The following is an 11202-nucleotide window of genomic DNA, read 5'->3' on the forward strand; positions in this document are numbered from 1 at the left end:
CTTGCACAAAAAACTTGTGGTTACATATCTATGCCATATTATCATCAAGAAGTTATTTACCCTTATCGCTGGGTTTGAAGCTTCACAAGAAGGCAAGCTCTACATATTCTACAACTATGATGAGCCAGCTGTTTACATCCATCTCCATATTTGATGGACAGAACGATACTCACAGCTTTGCTTTGTTTGATTAAAACCCTGACATTCCCCACTAACATCCGCCTGTGTGCTTGTCAGGGATCCACTTTTTATTTGACCTTTTGACCCAAATGACATTGAACTTTGATCCAGCGACCTTCGTTTTTGGTCAGTTGACTATATTGTTTAATTCCGACCGACTTTGCTTCATAATGTTATGACAAAATGTTTATAAGCGAAAAGATATAAATTTGACTTTGACATTTGACACAGTGACCTTGACTGTGGTCAGGTGAGTCTTTGTTTAATTTCAACCAATTTGCAGTTAGTATAACAAAATTTTGACCAGTAAAAAGATTCTAAATTTGACCTTGACTTTGACCTAGTGACCTTGACTTTGACCCAGTGACCTGTGGTCAGTTAACTCCTCATCATGTCATAACAAACTGTTCATCAGTAAAGATACAGAATTTGACCTTTACTTTCTGACCTAATGACATTAACCTTTTGACCTCTTCAGGCAGTTGAGCTAAAACAATGGGAAAAGTTCGAACGACGGATCAATCACCTTGACATAAGGCTCACTGGGAATTTGTGACATACAAGATAAAAATCAATTAAGATTTTCAGATTAAATTGTTTATTTGACATCTCGAATATCAAATGAATAAAAAGTTACAAAATGTCAAAATAGGTAAACATATCAACATCCTGTTTAACATCAATATTGGAATTTTTTCCATAATGTTTCTGAACATTACAACACAATGTTTGTGGAAATCTGATAACATGAACAAGTGGAACCTACATGTGAAGTATGAGAAAGATTCCTCTGCTACATCAATTCTTAAAATCCAAGATGGCTGCCTGTCGGCTATTTTGTTTTTATGATCAAAAATCTATATTGGATTTGCACAAATAGGAACCAAGGGGAACCTACTAATGAAGTTTGAATAATATTCCTCATGTACCTTCCAAAAAATAGCAATAAAAACCGTCAATTATCAAAATCCCTGATGGCTGCCTGTGGGCAATTTTGTTTTCTGATAACAAATCTAAATTAAATTAGCACAACTTGGGACCAAGGGAACCAAGTTTTCACATCCTCTGACCAACTCGTCCTTTAAAACCAATGAACAATCCTCCAGTGCTTTTCAAGGAATGGTGATAACAAGGATGAGTTTAATTTATGGACAGAACACAGACAGATATACATTGTATGTAAGAAGAACTCTTTGTGAATCACAAATCTTAATACTAAACTACAACTGTCAGCCATTTTGTTTTCTGGGTCAGATTCAAAATGTGTTTAGAACATTGACAGGTAAGCAAGGGCAATTGGATTCCTTTGACCTACTTTGCTTCATAATCGCATAACAAAATACTCCCCAGTAAATTATACAATATGTGACCTTAGTCTCTGACCTTTGATCTTGATTTATTTTACATCTGTGTGAATTCAGACTCAAAACTATATGGACATATCTAGGGAATGAGGGAAACCTACATGTGAAGTTTGAGAAATATCCCTCTGTAGGGCTTTTCAAGAAATAGCGACAACAAAATTCAAGTGTCAAGATCCAAGATAGCCAAGCGTTGGCCATTTTATTTCTCCGATCAGACTTGATATAAAACTGGCACGACAAATGACAAAGGGGAACCTATACATGTATGTGAAAAATATCCTGCAGAACTATCAAAGAAATAGCAATCATAACTTTCAATTTTCAAAATCCAAGTTGGCGGTCTTTCTCCCATCAGACTCAAAATCATAAATGCAAAACTGTGGACTAAGGGGACCTACACTGTTCCTATGGAGAAAAAATCATTCCAGCACTTTTGTAGAAATAAGCGATAACAAAGTTTAATTATCAAAATTCAAAATGGCAACCTGGAGGCCAATTTTTTTTTTTTTTGAGGCAGAGGCAAAATCAAATATATGGACACACCTGGAGACATCTCAAGAATAGCAGTACCAAGATTGGCTAATAAAAATATCCAATGAAATTAATTTTAACACAAGAGCACCAGGTAATTCAGCATTCATCCAAGTACATTGTGTATTCAAGTATTAAGCATTGTGACAATATACATCAATTCTGCTCAATTATTGCAGGAACATGAAATAACATTTGTAACATACGAGCTGAAGTGATAAGTACAACATCAATAAGACTTTAACATAGTAAATCATATACAGTTTAAAACTTTGAGACAAGTTACATCAAATCTCATTTAAAACAAAAACAAAACACTTTTTTCACACATAACTCAGAATAAATAAACTCCAAGATAAACTACGCAAGTGACATATTCAAAAATATTACAATGGTAAATAAACTAAATAGCAGCTAATTATTGAGTCTAAGATTGTGTACAATGTATTCCGGAGAGATCTTAGCACCCACCATTGTATGATGTTTACAGAGTCAACGTCAGTATGTTAAGATTTTTTAAAAAATAAAATGGGTTAAACATGAAAAGCCTCCATGAATTGTTAAGGGAAACTTGTCGGCATTTTATTAACAAACCTGGTGTTTCTGTTAAATCATCAGGGGATGTAACTCATCATCACCGCAGGGTGTGTTCAGGTTCTATTTTTAGATTTTAATTACCGACTTTACTTACTTAACTTATGAATTGTTGACGTAACTGATTTGATGGAAATTAAATGAAGATAAATTGAGATTATAAAGCTTGGCTTGATAAAGTTTTATATCTATACACAAACAAATAGAGGCTTTAAATTAAGGAATATATCACTCGCATACTTATCAAGAAATAATGACAAGAATCTTCAATGTAAAAATCAAAGATGGCTGCAAATCGGCCATTTTGTTTCCTGATCAGCCTCAAAATTGAACACACACAACTAGCTAGGGAGAGGAACTTTCCTATCAATTCAATGAAATAAGAATAGGCCCATGGGCCCTTACGGTCACCTGAGTGTTTAGGTATTTCTGTCAATTTGATCCTTTTTGACCCCGCCCATCGGCCCCTTGGGGTCAGTCGGGTCAATATGTGCATGCCATCAAATTGGCATCCAATGCTTATAAAGTTAACCAAAATACCTATATAAACTACAGTAAAGTTTATCCCTTCCCCAGGGGCAAACGTGAGACCCCAGGGTCATGAAATTCACAATTTTGGTAAAGCACCTCAAGGTCTTTCCATCTATAACTGTTATAACTTGTGTTCAATTCCTTTAAATATTTCAAATAAAATGTTTAAATTAAGATTGCATTGGTACAATCACACAACTTTTGTATCATTATGAATTTCCAAAAAAGACTTATCTTTCAGAACTTAAACACATTATATATGAATTTAAAACATTTTAATGGAAGACAAAAAATGCAATTAAGCCAGTATTAAGTATCAATATTGATATCGTTAAATATTCCATAATGTACCATGCTTTCTAAACATAGAATGTACATTATCATTATTATGTATGTTAAGTATAGACACCCATACAAACAAAAATAAAATACTACACATGTATAATGCTTTCTGAACATAGCATGTATATTACATATAGACACCCAAATAAACAAAAATAAAATACTATAAATGTATAATGCTTTCTAAACATAGCATGTATGTTACATATGGACACCCATACAAACAAAAATAAAATACTACAAGTGTATAATGCTTTCTGAACATAGAATGTATGTTAAATATAGACACACATACAAACAAAAATAAAATACTGCCTCAGAACCAAACTTAAGGATTTTTCTTAATTTAGAATAATTTTTAGATAGCAGACACGATTTTTCTTTTATGAAAACCAAACATCTTCCTTTTTCAATAAATATCAATACAAATAGTTGATGTTACAATTTTGAAAAAATACATAAAGATATTCCTGAAAACTAATATTAACATATTGTCTACATTCGTCAAATAAAAAAAAAAAAAAAAAGTCAAATACCTGAAAACAATGTGATGATGATTGATTTTGATGATGTCTTAAGTAGGGTGACCTGTTATAATATTTACAGTCTTATTCTAATATGGTTGGTCACAAAAACAAGAGGCCCATGGGCCTTAACGGTCACCTGAGATTTGAAATATTTCAATTAATTTAATTTACGCTTTTTGGCCCTGCCCATCAACTCCAGGGATCAGTCAGGGCCAACATATGCATATTATTAAACTTGGATCCCATGCTGAAAATGTTAGCCAAGTTAGAATGAATTCCAATAGAAATCAAACAAATCAGTTAAAAATGTAATTTCCCTATATAAACTATAGTAAAATTTAACCCCTCCGCAGGGGCAAACTTATGACCCGAGTGTCATTAAATTAATAAATTTTAGTAAAGCACCTGAAGACCCTTCCATCTATGAAGAGTATTTGATTCTCATATTATTTCGGTCTTGAGAAGAAGATTTTTGAAATTTCAGCCAATTTGACCATTTTTAGCCCCGCCCATTAGCCCCTCGGGGCTAGTCAGGGCCAACATGTGCAAACACTCAAACTGCCATCCCAAGCTGATAAATTTAACCAAATTAGAATGAATTCCAATAGAAATCAAACAAATTATAGTCAAAAATGTGATTTCCCAATATAAACTATAGTAAAGTTTACCCCTTCCCCAGGGGCAAACTTGAGACTCCAGTGTCATGAAAATCACACTTTTAGTAAAGCATCTTAAGACCCTTCCAACTATAAAGAGTATTTGATTCCAACTTATTTCGGTCTTGAGAAGATTTCTGAAATTTCAGTCAATTTGACCATTCATAAGCCCCGCCTATCAGCCCCTGAAGAACAGTCAGGGCTAACATGTGCATGCCATCAAACTGTCATCTCATGCTGACATTTTTTAACCACATAAGAATGAATTCCAATTGAAATAATACAAATAAAAGTCAAAAATGTGATTTTCCTATACGAGAGGCCCAAAGGGCCTTAACGGTCACCTGAGATTTGAAATATTTCAGTTAATTTAATTGACCCTTTTTGGCCCCACCCATCAGCCCCTAGGGGTCAGTCAGGGCCAACACGTGCATGTCATCAAACTGTCTTCCCATGCTGATAATGTTAACCAAGTTAGAATGAATTCAAATTGAAATCAAACAAATTATAGTCAAAAATGTGATTTCCCTATATAAACTATAGTAAATTTTACCCCCTCCCCAGGGGCAAACTTGAGACCCTAGGGTCATGAAATTCACAATTTTGCCAAAGTACTTTCAGACCCTTCAATTTATGAAGAGTATTTGATTCCATCAAATCTGAGAGTAGAGAAGAAGATTTTTGAAATTTCAGTCAATTTGACCATTTTTAGCCCCGCCCATTAGCCCCTCGGGGCTAGTTAGGACCAACATGTGCAAACACTCAAACTGCCATCCAAAGCTGATAATGTTAACCAAGTTAGAATGAATCCCAATTGAAATCAAACAAATTATAGTAAAAAATGTGATTTCCCTATAAAAACTATAGTATAGGGGCAAACGTGAGACCCCTGGGTTTTGAAATTCACAATTTTGGTAAAACACCTTCAGACCCTGCCATCTATGAAGTGTATTTGATTCCATCACATCTGAGAGTAGAGAAGAAGATTTTTGAAATTTCAGTCAATTTGGTCCTTTTTAGCCCCGCCCGTCAGCCCCTGGGGGTCAGTCAGGGCCAACAAGTGCATGCTATCAAACTGTCATCTCATGCTGAAAATGTTTACCAAATTAGAATGAATTCCAATAGAAATAAAACAAATAAAAGTCAAAAATGTGATTTCCCTATATGAACTATAGTAAAGTTTACCCCTTCTCCAGGGGCAAACGTGAGACCCCTGGGTCATGAAGTTTACAATTTGGTAAAGCAACTTAAGACCCTTCCATCCAAGAAGAGTACTTGATTTCACCATATCTGAGAGTAGAGAAGACGATTTTTGAAGTTTTAGTCAATTTGACCCTTTTTTAGCTCCACCCCTCAAGCCCCTGGGGGGTTGGGACCATATAATTTACAATTGTGGTTGACCTTTAGCTATAGAAGCTTCCTGCCAAATTTCATTGAATTTGGTTTAGGGGGTTTTGGAGAAGAAGTAAAAAATGTAAATTGTTTACGGACGGACGACGGAGGACAAAATGGGATTAGAATAGGTCACTTATCCTTATAGCGATAACAATCTTCAATTGACAAAATCCAAGATGGCTGCCTGTCAGCCATGTTGTTTTCCGATCGGTCACAAAATGCAATATGCATAACTGGGCACAAATGGGGAACCTACATATGAAATTTGAGAAAGATCCCTTCAGCACATTCTCAGAAATAGCGATAACAATCTTCAATTGACAATATCCAAGAGGGCTGCCTGTCGGCCATGTTGTTTTCCGATTAGTCTCAAAATGCAATATGCATAACTACCAACCGAGGGGAACCTACATATAAAATTTGAGAAAGATCCCATCAGTACTTTCTCAGAAATAGCGATAACAATCTTCAATTGTCAAAATCCAAGATGGCTGCCTGTCGGCCATGTTGTTTTCCGATCAATCCCAAAATGCAATATGCATAACTAGGCACCAAAAGAAACCTACATATGAAATTTGAGAAAGATCCCTTCAGTACTTCCTCAGAAATAGCGATAACAAACTCAAATTGTCAAAATGCAAGATGGCTGTCTGTCGGCCATGTTGTTTTCCGATCGGTCCCAAAATGCAATATGCATAACTAGGCACCAAGGGGAACCTACATATGAAATTTGAGAAAGATCCCATCAGTATTTTCTCAGAAATAGCGATAACAAGAATTTTTTACGGACGGAGGGACGGACGGATGGAGGGAGGGACGGACGGACCACGGACCACGGACGCAGGGCGATTTGAATAGCCCACCATCTGATGATGGTTGGCTAAACATTTCTACAATTGGCGAGTTTTGTTTGTTTTTGTGAACAATGATGAAAATAAACAGTTTTCTTCAAATTTAACTTAGTTAAAATCTACACCATGTTATACAAGTTAATGTACAGAAGGTAAAGAAGTATGTGTGATTATTTCTAAGTACTTTTATTTACAAATAAACTTGACAAGACGGCCCTACAAAAGGTTTCCCCAGTGTTCTGTCCATTCTTTTTTATATTGTCATCATGTTACACAAGTTACTAAACAGAAGTATACATATTTACTTCTTTTCTTAAGTAAACACTTTGACAAGATGATCAAACATTGGGTTGTTATCTAACTTCCACACCTCTGTCCGTTCCTTTGCCAGGTCTAAAACAGATTTCCCGTGTTTAGTAAGCATGGTCGTGATGTCATACTTACCTCCTGTTGTCTCCACGTTTTGTTTTACGAGACGTTCACACTCAGTGACCATGTCTACATCTGTTGTCCACCTGGCTATGTGATGTAGACACTGGTACCCGTAGTTATCTACAGCTGTAGTTAGTGCTGGATACAACGTACACAGCTCTAAACTAAGATCCCTGTGTCCATACCTACAACTAAAATGTAATACTCTTCTTCTGTCATTATCTACAGCTGTGATTAGTGCTGGGTAGGACTTACACAGGTATAAACTTAGCTCCCTGTGTCCTAACAGACAACTTACCCCCGCCCACTAACTGTGACATGTACTGTCCACACACGCAACTCCTATGTACCACATGACCATCTTCTGACTCACACTTATGTTGTACCATTCTCTCCACTGTCTGAAATATACCAATGTTTCCTGTCCGTGCCACAAGATGGAGCGTGCTTTGTCTCAAGTCATCAGTCTCATGTACCAAGTGTGGATAGGTGTCACACAACATGGTCACAATATCTTCTCTCTCTAACAAACATGCCTCGTGTAAGACATTGATATTGTAAGCATCATGTGATGATTGTGACATGTCTGCCCTCGCTGTGACGTCATACTTCAGTAGTTGACGCAGTAGTTGTACACTCCCACCATCCACAACACTAAACAGTGTCTCCTTGTCAGGTGCGGCAACCACAGAAAGGAGATACGAGACACGATCTTCTAAACCAGCAGAGCATGCTCCATTTAACAACCCACATTTTATCAGTTGGTGTAAGTTTTTGTCATCATTCTGACCACTTAGCCAACTAATAAATCCCTGTAGAAACAGTGTGTCTGTCCATACATCTAATGTAGCTAAATAGTCACACTCACTCAAATACCAGTCACTTTTAGGATAAACAGATTCAAACTCTTTCACTATACGTTTATACATGGCTTTGATTTGATTATCAGATAATATAACTATCCTGTTTGGGGTGTATACTGTTGTAGCTACATAACTGAGGAACTTTATGGGACAATTCTGTATGTAGCCAATGGGAGTTTTCTCTCCATACAGAAGTGCCACTGTTTCCTCAATGGAGTCGTGGTTGAATTTGTAAGAGGGACATTTTACCCACGGTGTAGATTCTTTTCTCACCAGCCAACCTAAAAGGCATTCTAATGACTCCTTTACAAATTCAGCTTTCTTTTTCTCTTTTTTGTAAATAAGCTCAGGTGTTAGGTTAACTTTTACTACATCAAAAGCAAATGCTGCTTTCATTTTCTCATTTTCCTCAATATTTTCAATAGAAGGGTCTAAATCATGTTCTACAACTGAGCCGCCATTGAGGAAAAGATACAGTAGACCACAAAATTTCCCATCTTCTAATTTAGATAAAGAGGATTTAAAATAATGCATAGGTCTTTCAAAGAATTTGACTCTCTCTGTTTGTAAACTAGGTGTGTCCCTAAATAATCTACAACACTGTGGAAACCCAATGTCTGGGGCCGAGGCCACAATCTGTTTCTCCTCATCATCTGTCCATTTAACAAATTCAGTTTTTGGTTCATACAACCTTAACAATTCAAGTTTTTCTTTTTCTTCTTTGTACTGGCTAAGGTCGACAATGTTTTGTTTGGTAAATAATTTTCCCAGGCCATTTTTAGAATTAATAATTCCACTGCGAATTGTAATGACCAGATAATTGGCCTCAGATTCATTTCCACAAAGTTTTGCAATAATTTCTTTTTCTCGTTTCTCCCATTTTTTCACATCTTCCAAACACACAACATTCGTCCCAAAGATATCATCAAAATAAATAACTAATTGTGACTTTGGTTTCACTGAATCTAAGTCTTTTATGTCTTGTAGTTGTAGTGGTTGTCGACGATGTTTATGTTGCCCCTGCTCTTCATTACAGCACAGCAAACGGAGAAGTTCAAGTGCAGTAGATGATTTCCCGTCCCCCGAGTTTCCCTGGATTATAACGATCTTGTTCTCCACAAGTTTTTGAAAGGCATCTTGGAGACTTTTGGTATGACGAAAAAAGCTATCTATTTCTGTATGTATTGTATAATTTGTTGTATCTGCAAGGAAAGAAGATTAAACTTATAAGAACAAACATCAGAATGACAAAGCCAAAATTCGTGAGTTCCCTTACATAGACAAGAGGCCCAGAGGGCCTGTATCGCTCACCTGGTTTCATGAGATATCATAAGCATTTTATATGGGAACATTGGTTTTATTTTAATACTGAAAATGCCAAGAGTGCATTAATCCAAGAAATGAAATTGACTTTTGGTGCTACCCCATAGGGATCCTACCACACAAATGTGAGTGATATCCATTGCTTTGTTTCAGAGAAGAAGTTGTTTAAACAAATTGACCAATTTTGGCCCCGCCCCTCAGGCCCCTAGGGGGTCAGCCCCACCATTTGTACAATTTTTAATCCACACCCCATAGGGATGCTACCAGTAAAATATGAGCGATATCCATTGCTTAGTTTTAAAGGAGAAGTCGTTTATATCAATTCTGCAAACTGACCCCTTTTGGACCCGCCCCTCAGCCCCCAGGGGGGTCGGCCCCGTCATTTGTACAATTTCAAATTAATTCCTACCTCAAAGTGATGCTACCAGTAAAATATGAGAGATATCCATTGCTTGGTTCAGGAGAAGAAGTCAATTATATGAATATAGCCCGACTGACCACATTTGGCCCCGCCCCTCAGGCCCCTGGGGGGTCAGCCCCATCATTTGTAAAATTTTGAATTCCCACCCCAAAATGATGCTACCAGGCAAATATGAGCGACAGCCATTGCTCGGTTTCAGAGAAGTCGTTTATATCAATATAGCCGGATTGATCACATTCGTCCCCGCCCCTCAGGCCCCTGGGGGGTCAGCCCCATCATTTGTACACTTTTGAATTCCCACCCCATAATGATGCTACTAGGCAAATATGTGTGATATCCATTGCATGGTTTCAGAGAAGTCGTTTATATCAATAGCACCAAATTGACCCCTTTTGGCCCTGCCCCAGAGGCCCCCAGGAGATCAGCCCCATCATTTGTACAATTGTGAATCCTCACCCTATAGTGATGCTACCAGGCAAATATGAGCAACAGCCTTTGTTCGGTTTCAGAGAAGTCGTTTATATTAATATAGCCGGATTGACCACATTCGGCCCCGCCGCTCAGGCCCCTGGGGGTCAGCCCTATCATTTGTACAATTTTGAGTCCCCTACCCATAGGGATGCTTCTGACCAAATGTGTTTAAATTCCGATCAGCGGTTATGAAGAAGAAGTCAAATAAGTCAATTGTTGACGGACGGACGACGGACGACAGACGCCACAATATGGCATAAGCTCACCTTGGTCCTTCGGACCAGGTATGCTAACAATGATAGACCCCCTACCACAAAAATAAACAAATAAATAAATAAAATATAACTACAATATATAGATATGTATAACTTGTCACATATTACTGAACCTATTAATACATCATGTTCATTAAAGGTTTTTCTATCAGAAATACATGTACATTTTTAACACAAACTATTACAAAAGGCTCATAGAACCTTCATCGTTCACCAATTGATCAATAAATTCTCCTCACGATCATTTCGAACCCTCGACCTTCAGAATCAGTCAAAGTTCAGATTAAATATTCAATTCTAACTGAATTTTTGAAATAATGAGACTTTACAAATGATGATTCATTAAAATGGTCCTTCCTGATATAGCTTATGATTATTTTCCTAATTTTAATGGATTCAACCTGAAATCTTGTGATGTTAAATCAATGCCACCGAGGAAATGATTA

This window comes from Pecten maximus, unplaced genomic scaffold (assembly GCF_902652985.1).
Source record: "Pecten maximus unplaced genomic scaffold, xPecMax1.1, whole genome shotgun sequence".
Classification (NCBI taxonomy): Eukaryota; Metazoa; Mollusca; class Bivalvia; order Pectinida; family Pectinidae; genus Pecten; species Pecten maximus.